Below are 11,083 nucleotides of genomic sequence, written 5' to 3'. Positions count from 1 at the left end.
GAACACATCCAGGGAACACACTTAACACCTTGTGTCATCAGTCTGACACACCGCTACACTGATCTTGGTAAAGAGCAGAGGATCTTTTCCATGTGATCAGCCATGTCCAATCACGGCTGATCACGATGTAAACAGGAAGAGCCGTTGATCAGCTTTTCCTCACTCATATCTGACAGACGCGAGTAGAGGAGAGCCGATCGGCTGTTTATCAGCGCAGTCCCCCCTCAGATGCCCACACTAGACCACCAGGGAAGCCCCCAGCATGTGGATGGCCAGGTATGTACCCCATGGCCATCCATATGTGAAAAAATATGCCCAAAATATGCCAATCAGTGCCCACAAATGGGCACTGACTGGCACCTCTGTGGCACATTACAAACAGGGACACCCATCAGTGCCACCCATCAGTGCCACCTATCAGTGCCCATCCATGCCCATCAGTGCCCACCTCATCAGTACCACCCATAAGTACCCATCAGTGCCACCTATGAGTACCCATCAGTGCCACCTATGAGCTCCCATTAGTACTGCATACCAGTGCCACCTATCAGTGCTCATCATTTTCACCTATCAGTGCCACCTATCAGTGTCCATCTTCAGTGCCCGTCAGATCCACCTCATCAGTGCCACCTAATTGGTGCCACCTCATCGGTGCCCATCAGTGCCCGTCAGTGCAGCCATATCAATGCACATCACTGAAGAAGAAAACTTACTTATTTACAAAAAAAATGTACCAGAAACAAAGAAAAACTTTTTCAAGATTTTCGTTTTTTTATTTGTTGCGCAAAAGATAAAAATCGCAGAGGTGATCACATACCACCAAAAGAAAGCTCTATTTGTGGGAACAAAAGGATAAAAAATTTGTTTGGGTACAGTGTAGCATGACCGCGCAATTGGCATTTAAATTGCTACAGTGCTGAAAGCTGAAAATTGCCTTCGGCAGGAAGGAGTCTAAGTGGCTGGTATTGAAGTGGTTAATTCACAGGTTTAAAACGTTACCATACTATACTAATAGTAGTAGCTTTGGATATTATTAGGAAGATCATCTGGTTTTGTCCTTCAAGTAATTCCATTATTCTGGTTACTAGGACTTTGGTGAAAGCCATCGTTTTTTTCTTCAGAGGAAACACGGGGCCGCACAGTTGTGGCACCTCCAGCACTGAATGCATGTAAGGGGTGCTGTGGTGTGCTGGAGGGTCTATTGATGCTGGCTACAGGGGGATTTATTATTTATTGTCTTATGCTCTTAAGAAGTGGTCAGTCATGGCTGGGTGAGTTAATCTATTGTTATTGGAGGGGTTTATTTTAGCTGGCTGCTGGAGGGTCTCTTAATGCTGGCTTCTGAGTGATCCATACCTCCCAACTTTTTGAAATTGGAATAAGGGACACCTATTAGCAAAAGTATTTAGGCATAGGACACCCCCTATCCCGCCTCCCTAAATGCCACGTACACACGATCGGAATTACAGCCAGCAAAAGACAGATGAGAGCTTTTCGTCTGAAAATGCGACCGTGTGTATGCTCCATCTGACTTTTGCTGGCCAAATTTCCACCAGCAAAAGATTGAGAGTTGAAATGAAAAGCGACCCTCAGGAAAATATCCTGGATAATGTCCCAAAAAAAGTTGTCTAGTAGAACTATGCAAGAAGCTTAAGGAAATATGGCACTGAATTACTCCAGGCACACAAAATAAAGTCACTGTCTTCCCAATGTTTCTGTTTTTGGGACAACCTGAATGGATTTCCGTTGAGTTGCCTCTCAATCAGTCAAGACAAGGGTGATATTTATTTAATTCCCATAATGCTATGCTACAAGAGAGAACAGTGGGCCCCCATTACCATGGGGGCCCCATATGCTCTGCAACAACAATGGACTTGTAAACAAATGGTTGTCAAATTCCTGTGCTGTCATTGACCAGATATGATCATGTCCATTTCTCGTCAATGACAGCGCCCAGGACATTCCATCCCTTTGTTTACATTCCATGGTCAAGCCAGGTAGCTGTCATTTGTTGAGAGAAGGTCATGTTTTGGCACTTTTTTTTTTTTTCTTTTATTGGGGGTTGTATTTTGCGATTGTTGGGGATCTTTATTTCTTGACATCGTACTTGTCAAAATGTCTGGTGTATATATTTTTTATTTTTTGTTTATTATATATTTTTTGAATGAGTAGATGTAAAGCCCCTAACTAAACCCGTAACCCTTCCAGTGCCATCCAAAACCAAGTAAAGTGTTTTGACAAGCTATATACTTCAGGGCAATATATCTTGAATTGCACATAGTATAACATTTACACTAATAGTGTTAATCATTACATTGCTGCATTATAAATCCCACACCTCTGCATACAAGTAGTGTGAATACAATGAAATGAGACTTAATGAGTACAAGAGAGCAGAAGGCAAGAAATTAAATCCATCAGGGAGGTTAACAAAAAATGGCTGGTGTAAAACGTGTGTAATCCCAGCATTTACTATTTAATAGTAATAATAATACTAATATTTAGAATCCAAGGTCCGGATACTTGAGAGTCCAGGATAAAGAAGAGCATTGCCATTCTGAATGGTCATGAAATAAGGAAAGGTAAGTGATTTCATATTATTACTTGCATAGCTACTTACGAGTTTGTAAATGTATCATTGTGTATCATGTTTATAATGTTTTTACCCTGATTTTCAAACCTTCAAAGTGAATGTGTGCGAGTGTATATGAGGGATCTGTATAATGCAGACTGGATGCCACCACCAGTCCTAGTCTCCCCAGACCAGAATAAGCCAGCAACTGTGTCACCAAAGACAATGTTCCAGATTATAGCCACACACAGTATATTGTTGCCTATGCTTGCCACTTGTACTGACTCTGGCCTGTTTATTGACCACATTTCTCTCTGCTGTCTGGACTGATCCCTTGCCTGTTTGCTGACCATGTCTCTTCCTGCTTTCTGAACTGACCCACCCACGATTATGTTCCTGCAAGACTTCAGTCTCAGCCATCCCCTGCAGACAACTGCACTCCTAGAACCACAGGAACTCTTTTGTTTACCCCATGTTCAGCCTTCTGCACCTTCTGGCTACTGAACAATGCATTCCCAGGGGCAGCAATGTACCAGTAGGTTAGTGTCAGAAACCATGAAAACAGACCCAGACAGAAGTACAGTTAAATCACATTTGTTTAATAATAAAAGGACAAATGTAGTCAAAACATTCAGTAACCGGAACGGATAGTCAGCCAAGCCAGAATTCAGGGATCAATGTAGTGGAACACCAAGCAGGATCTGGAGCCAGAAGGGATGTCAGCAAAGCCAGTCTTTAAACACAAATGCTGGAGATGTTTCTTGTGATGTTGACCAAGGTGAAGGCAGAGTTCCTCTGGACTGGACGGCTTAAGTAAGCAGGGCTAACAAGCTTGATCAAGAGCTGAGTAAATGTGGAGAGAGATAGGAGCTGGCAATTAGCCGACAGCTGAGCCGCCAGCTCAGAGAAGGAAGGGCGGAGCCCAGCCCTGACAGCGAGCACTTGCTTGATTATAGGAATGGGGGCTTCTATAGGTGATGCTACCCTAAGCTATATTGTCTGATCACTCATACAGTACACTTTTTTGATACAATTGGGTTTATTTTTAGGATATACACAAGATACAATGTCTGATACATAATCATTATAAACAATTAAAAGTCTCCCCATACTTGGAAGGAGCAGCAGAATCTGTTTTGGAATGCAATTCTAAATATGCCCATGCTGTGTGTGTAAAATGACATATAAAAGTGAAAACTTTTCATTTAAAAAAATAATAATTAATTTTCTTTCTGCATTTTCCATGCTTCTTAAGAAAAACCTTGGGGAGCTTACCCTCCAAAAAATGGTATTTTTGTGGGTGTTTCTACTGTCCTGGTGCTCCAGGGAGTCCAAACATGTGATAAGTAGTCAGGAAACTAGATGCCTAATTTATACCCCTTGCAAGCCTGATGTTGCTCCTTGGATTTTAGGCCTCTGTATACAGCTAGGCTCTCACACATGTGGTAACCTCATACTCAGGAGGAGTAGTAGAATGTGTTTTGGGGTGTAATTATAAGTATGTCCATGCTGTGTAGTAGAAGTATCCTTGTTCAAATTTTTTATTGAAGGAAAGAAAAATAAATCTCAACAGGATGCATCAGAATAAAATTTTCCCCCAGGATAAGGGGAGGCAATAGTAGTATAGCAACTCAATGCAGAGGTAGGGACGTAGCCCGTTGTAACAAAACATACAAAAAAAAAAGGCTACACAGTGTAGGTTCGTTTGGGGACACTTAGGAGATTATTAGTAAGTGAAATCCAGGAACCGATATGATTCCTATGAACAAAGGTTAGTTACCGAGGGCTACAGTCAGAAGTAGAAGTATCCCATTCGTTTACATATTTGTGTAAAAAAAAAAGATATATATTCATTGCTTTCTGCATTTTTCAAAAGTTTGTGGCAGAAAAATTTAATCTGCAAGAAATAACTTGGGGTGTTTACTCTTCAAAATCATAATTTTATGGGAGTTTCTCCTGGTCTGGCACTACAGAACCTCCAAACGTGTAATAGATAGTCAGGAAATTAGATGCCTAATTTTTGCTCCTTGAAAGTGAAATGGATATTTTGATGATAGGCAACTCCTATCCTCATATTGATTAGTGGTTCCAAATTAATAACTACTGCAGTAGGGAACAGACACAAAAGATACGCTCAGCATCTTTCCAAATAACCGTTCTCCTTTATTATGACGCATGTAAAGGCTTTTATACACATAATTACGTAGGTATCACATTAATATTACAATTGTACGTTTATGATAACAAGGGGCGTTACATAGGCAGGCTAATTCTAATCAGGACTCGAAAGAATGCAAAACATGTACTGAAAACATTATTAGTGCCGTGTGCACAGTGAGGGCATCGTGCAATACATATAAAATAGAATACAATTGTATACAGAACCTACAAATTTCCATTACAGTCTCCTCTCTTTTGATCAATATTTTGATCACTAACCATACCTGCTATCACCTTTAACCTGAAGCCTCCACACACTTAGGTGGAGGTAGTCCTGGCCAAAGAGGCAAAAACTCCATTGTGGAGAAAATAATAGCTCAGCAGCTTTTTTCATTACAAAATGACTTTTCAGTGTGAAAAACAAATGATTGATAAGACATATTTACAGAGTACTGGCCTTCTAGCTTAATTGCTGGTATGCTGAATTATCAGCATAGGTAAACACAGACAATTCTACATAAAATGGAAGAGGTACAAAAGACAAATATGACTTCAACATGGCTAAACTACTTTTCAAATATATATATCCCTTACAATTTAAAGTAATTGAATCAAAAAGTACCCTAGACTGTGATCGCAAGAGGGAAACAAATCAAACAGAGATTTCTTTAATTTAGTCATTTTTGCAGTGTCTGGTGTGGATCCAGGTGACTTTTCCTTCAAGTTTTGCAAAACTGTACATGAAACAGATGCTGTATTGAGTCTCCAAACATTTCCTTATATATAAATGTCTCTTAACAATCCACAAGTCAACTGGCTTTAGTTTTAGATCCTTCCAAACTTTTAGGATCTGGAATTGGGGAGAAAACACATAAATGAGTTTGTCAAAAACCTTAAAATATCAGCAACATTCTCTGTGAGATGCGAATGGAGGACTTCAGCTGCTGAGACAAAATATAAGCAAGTGAGTAACACACTCCCAAACCAAATCCCATAGGGAGAGAGTCCAACATCCCCTTACGGGCTTGATAAAATATAATAAAACATTCAGGCAAAAGTTTTCTAGTTTCTTACTCTACTTTGTCCGCTACATTTTAGACAGTAGGGGGTGTAAAAATAAAACCTCAAAACTTCTAGTAAGGACTCTCCTATAAAAATGGTTTCCTCTGTTACTCTCTGTAGATTCTGCACTCTGTACTTACAAACTACTTCTGATAACACTTTTTTACTGTGGCCTTTGCAGTAGCATTTGCCACTGGACATCCAGAAAACATGTCCATACAAACAAAATACATACTCGTAAGATCCTGACTTGGATATATCTTTTTGTTATCTATGGTAGGGATGTTCAGCTTTTGGTAACACCTTTGGTAACAGGTAAAACAAGAAGTGGTATGTTATAAAAAAAACTGTGGAGAACCCTGGCTCTATCCCACGCTCATTTACTAAGTCAGACATAACTACTTGTGACTGATGACACGGTCCATGTGTCAAGCTGAAGGGAAAAGAGTGTCTGGCAGACATAAATGATCACCTTTTCCAAAGTCTTGTTTCGTAAGAAGTTGCCCTCTGTGGACCACTTGTGCTTCTTGTTCTGGGGTCCTTAAAGTTGAACTATTAATCCCAGCTATACTGGGCCAGAACTAGGGTGGAATCTGTGAGTTGCACAGACCCAGCAAGTGTCCAGGGCTGTAAATGCAGCATCCTTAGAGTCGCCTGGTCTGCTTCCATGTGTGAGTTTTACTGTTAGTATGGCTACCTCAGCAAGAACCTGGAAGGCTGAAAACAGCCGATCAAATTAACTTAGTGTGCTTGATTGGTTTACCTGCCGAAGTAAAAACAAACTTCTGGCCCTTCAAATGGAACCAAAAGCTCTCTATATCTCGACTATCTATATAAATATATACTCTTTTTATAGCTCACGGGCTTTTCTAAAACATGGAGCTCTGCTTGTTGAGCTGGGGAAAAAGGATCCAATGACTCTGAATACAGAGAATCCTTCTGGGTGATAAACTTCATCCTCGGTATAAAACCAGGAATAACACTACAAAAAAGTAAATACTCGGGTCTCCAGGGAGTGTGTCCTGCACGGGGCTCACAGCAGATAATTCCCACGTCATCAATGTAACACATGTGCTTTTTCTTTGTCTCCAGCCTCCTCCAATAGAGGCAATAAGGTGGCTGGATTCAAATGTACACATTTTTCATTGTTAGATTTGTACATAAACACACAAAACAAATTCATATTTTGAACCTTTCATTAGACAAACACTTAGCTATATATTTTCTGTGCAGAATGTCGGACTATTAAAAATTAAATATTCAACCAAAATAATATCTGTAACTTTGTCTAATAGCAAATTTGCATAAAGCTACAGCTCTGATATATCATGGTGAACCCTTGATTACTGGGTCCAGCTTGTATAAATATAACAATGGCTTGTTTTCTATCATGCTGTTTGTGTAAGAAATCCAGTTTCATGTTTCAAAAAGACAACTTTTTCCTAGCAATATTATAATAAATGATAAGCATACCCTGCAGTCATGCAGAGATGTCCATAAATCCAAAATATTCTTCTACTTATACCCACTGCACTTACAAGGAAAAGGGGCACATCATTTCACAATCCACACATTCTGCTTTGGATTTCAAAAATAAAAATACATAAAAACAAAAGGACCAACAATATGTATGACGGACCAGAAAGCACCATCAAAAACTATAAACCAACTGGCTGCAGGCAGCAGCTATCCTAACAGGGTGTGTGGACTTGATGTGATGGGTCTGTTATATTTAAATGTTATTATTACTCTCACATCATGGACCGCACATTAAGTTATTATCAGACTTTAACATTTCATTTCTGTAGAAAAAACTTCCTTATTTATCCCATTCATCTTGGCTTTGTTAAACATTATTGCAGCTGTATTCAAATTAACAACCTCATCTTAATCTTTTTTTTCTTTCCACTCAATAAATGTAAAATTACAAAATTGTTATCTTAATCTAAACTAATTCCATTTTTACCAATTTCCCCATTAACCTGGATTTCATTTCCAACCAAAGGTTGTCTAAACCAGTTTCAATATATCTATATTTATTAATAAAATTGTTAAACTCATATTAGAAATTAATACTCATATGATAATTTCAATATCACACACTAATATATATGCACAGATAAATGTCCTTAAAGGGGGACATATTACTTAATTTTACTTAATTTCTCTCTTTTTTTTTTTTTAATGCACTGTTTCCACTATCACAGGATATTAAATTTGTGTAAGACATGGTTAATTTGTAACCTTCATTTTACCATGTTTGGAAAACAGATTAAAAAATAATTGTGATCACATTGTTTATTATTAGATTCGTTAACCCGGCACATTTTGTTATAAATGTTTTGTCTAAAAAAACGAAATTGGCATGGTGTCCTTGCAGCTTATCACCAATCTCTCATGTCAGCCACATTCTTTCAGGAGAGCACAAAGGAGGGGGTCAAATCTGCGTACATGACACAAGTGATAGAACTAAAGGTTCCAGCATTCACAAACATACTCAAATATATCTCTAAAATCGCTTACATTATTCCCATTTGTACACAACACATGCATATCATTCTCTCACTTTATTTTAACGCTTTTTTAATACTTCCTTGCTTAAACTTCTGCTTTCTTTATTTTGTTCTGATATCCTTTGCAGCCAATGTATTGTAATACCATATTTCACTTACTCTACCTTCTATGATCAGACGGGCAGCCATAGTGCTCATCCCATCTTCCCTCTCTGACAACATATAAAGCATTCTGTTTTAACTCTCATTACTGTTTCTTGACTTCACTAGTTGTAGTGCCTGACCCCAAATTCATCCCACAACTTAACATCAAAAAGTCCCTTTCTGTCTAGTGTTAATGTCACTCTTGATCCATCCTGCTCACATAAATAGCTGTTTCTCTAGCTGTATACTCTGCATGATTCTTTGTCCCTATGGACTTTGGTGGTAACCCAGTTACCCTTTGTGGATCCCTGTCCACTTTAACCATTAATCTAGGGGCTCAGTATAGGCGGAACCGCACCTTCGGTTCATATATAGCGCTCCTCTTGCGCTCTGCATTTTTGAGGGTCTCTTACCCATCATTCCCTTACTTAATTTAATGCCCATAATGACTGGCCAGTCTTCTCTACGTGTGCCTATACCCTTTTGCCTCTAAACTACTTTATCTAGCAGATGTACTACATATACCTGTGAATAGCACTATTCTTCCCTTTCTCTATAACACTCCGATGAACAGTAGACAGTGACAACATAACATATAACCACTAATCAATACAGTTCGATTAAGGGGAGTAAAATAGGTACCCTTTGTCCCGAAAATGCCTTACCGATCAAGGAAGTCTGATAACTCAAATGTAAGCAAAAGGCTTACCTCAGCCGGCTGATTATCAGAAATTCCTGGATCGTCTCAAGCTCCTCGTTTCGGATACTCAGGGTCACCTGATAACCCCTGCTGAGCTGGCTTCGCCACCTGAAATGGATATTTTGATGATAGGCAACTCCTATCCTCATATTGATTAGTGGTTCCAAATTAATAACTACTGCAGTAGGGAACAGACACAAAAGATACGCTCAGCATCTTTCCAAATAACCGTTCTCCTTTATTATGACGCATGTGAAGGTTTTTATACACATGATTACGTAGGTATCACATTAATATTACAATTGTACGTTTATGGTAACAAGGGGCGTTACATAGGCAGGCTTATTCTAATCAGAACTCAAAAGAATGCAAAACATGTACTGAAAACATTGTTAGTGCCGTGTGCACAGTGAGGGCATCGTGCAATACATATAAAATAGAATACAATTGTATACAGAACCTACAAATTTCCATTACAAAAGCTTGAAGGTACTCCTTGGATTTTGGGTCCCATTATGTGGCTAAACTTCAGAAAGGTCTAACATATGTAGTATCTACTGAGAAGGAATAATAGAATGTGCCCTGGGGTGAACATTCTAAGTATACTGTACACATGCTGTATGTGAGAAATCTTTTATTAATTGACAGCAGTTTGTAAAAAAAAAATAATAATAAAAAAATACAATTTTATTTTCTTTCTTCATTTTCTAAAACATGTGATCTTCAGAAGACTTTGCAAAATGGGCTAATTGTGTGGGTGTTTCTCCTGTCCTGACACTTAAGAAATAAGATGTGCAGTCGGGAAATCCAATGCATTATTCCTACCTCCCAACTTTCTGATATAGGAATCAGGGACACCTATAAACAAAAGTATGTAGGCATAGGACACACCCCCCTGCCACACCCCTTTAAAGGAGACTTTTACAAAAGAAATTATTTTACCACTACTATTCCTTTATATTGGCTTTTAAAATGTACAAGTGCAGCAAATTAAAAAATTGGATGAAAGGTTTAGCGCTGGGAATCACTTTTTGATAGATAAGTAGTGTATTTTATATACAACTATACAAAGAAATTGGAATAAATTTAATACGTATGTTGATATCAATAAATTTATAAGAAGCATGAACATAAAGAAGTACATGCTAACAGATTCAGGAATAGGAAGAGGCAAAAAACTTCCAGAACAGAACGGTATACAATATACTCATCTACGAAATAAATCTCTCTTTAACCCACCAGGGGTAAGTGATGGTCACATTGAAGTGTTCAAGAAAATGGTTTTAAATGATATACAAGAATTGAAGACCAAGAAGGTATATGATCCGGTTGATATCAGAAAAGGCATGAGACAACTTGAGTCCAGGAAGGACATTGTCATAAGACAAGCCGACAAGGGTGGAGCTATAGTTATACAGTCTAAAGATGACTATAATGAGGAACTAAATAGGCAGTTAGGAGATGAAACCACATATTTGAAGTTATATAACAACCCCACCCTACGATATAAAAAAGAATTGACCAAAATTATACATAAAGGGCTCGACAAAGGTTTATTAAATAAAAAAGAAGCTAAATATCTGGTACCCAATACCTGTAGGGTACCGGTGATTTATACCATTCCCAAAATACACAAGAACGAGACAAAACCGCCTGGTAGGCCTATAGTGAATGGAATTAATTCTGTTTGCTCAAGATTAGGAGAGTATATTGACTTCTTCCTACAGCCTATAGTAAAGGAGACTAAATCATTTCTAAGGGACACTAAGCATTTGATTCAATTATTAAATGATATTAAATTAGATAATGGCCCTACCTACTTAGTTACTGCTGATGTGACCTCTTTATATACTATCATCAACCATGAGGAGGCAGTAGAAGCCACTAAATGGGGTTTAAGAAATCTAAGTAGTTTAAAATGCAGACAAAGAA

General features: G+C 38.4%; 1 protein-coding gene across 1 annotated transcript in view; it reads left to right on the top strand.

Annotated features, from left to right (window-relative positions):
* The first annotated feature begins 2,379 nt into the window (after positions 1 to 2,379).
* The window catches only part of LOC143923460 (up-regulator of cell proliferation-like), a 25,632-nt gene continuing 16,928 nt past the window's right edge, over positions 2,380 to 11,083 (top strand). The window contains exon 1 of the mRNA XM_077447150.1: positions 2,380 to 2,582. The gene's annotated coding sequence lies outside the window, so the exon portion shown is untranslated. The remainder of the gene's footprint in view (positions 2,583 to 11,083) is intronic.

This window comes from Lithobates pipiens, unplaced genomic scaffold (genome assembly GCF_037356315.1).
Source record: "Lithobates pipiens isolate NorthernLeopardFrog02 unplaced genomic scaffold, aLitPip1_a1.2 Scaffold_22, whole genome shotgun sequence".
In the NCBI taxonomy this organism is placed as follows: domain Eukaryota; kingdom Metazoa; phylum Chordata; class Amphibia; order Anura; family Ranidae; genus Lithobates; species Lithobates pipiens.
This window is presented reverse-complemented; position numbering and strand designations above follow the sequence as displayed.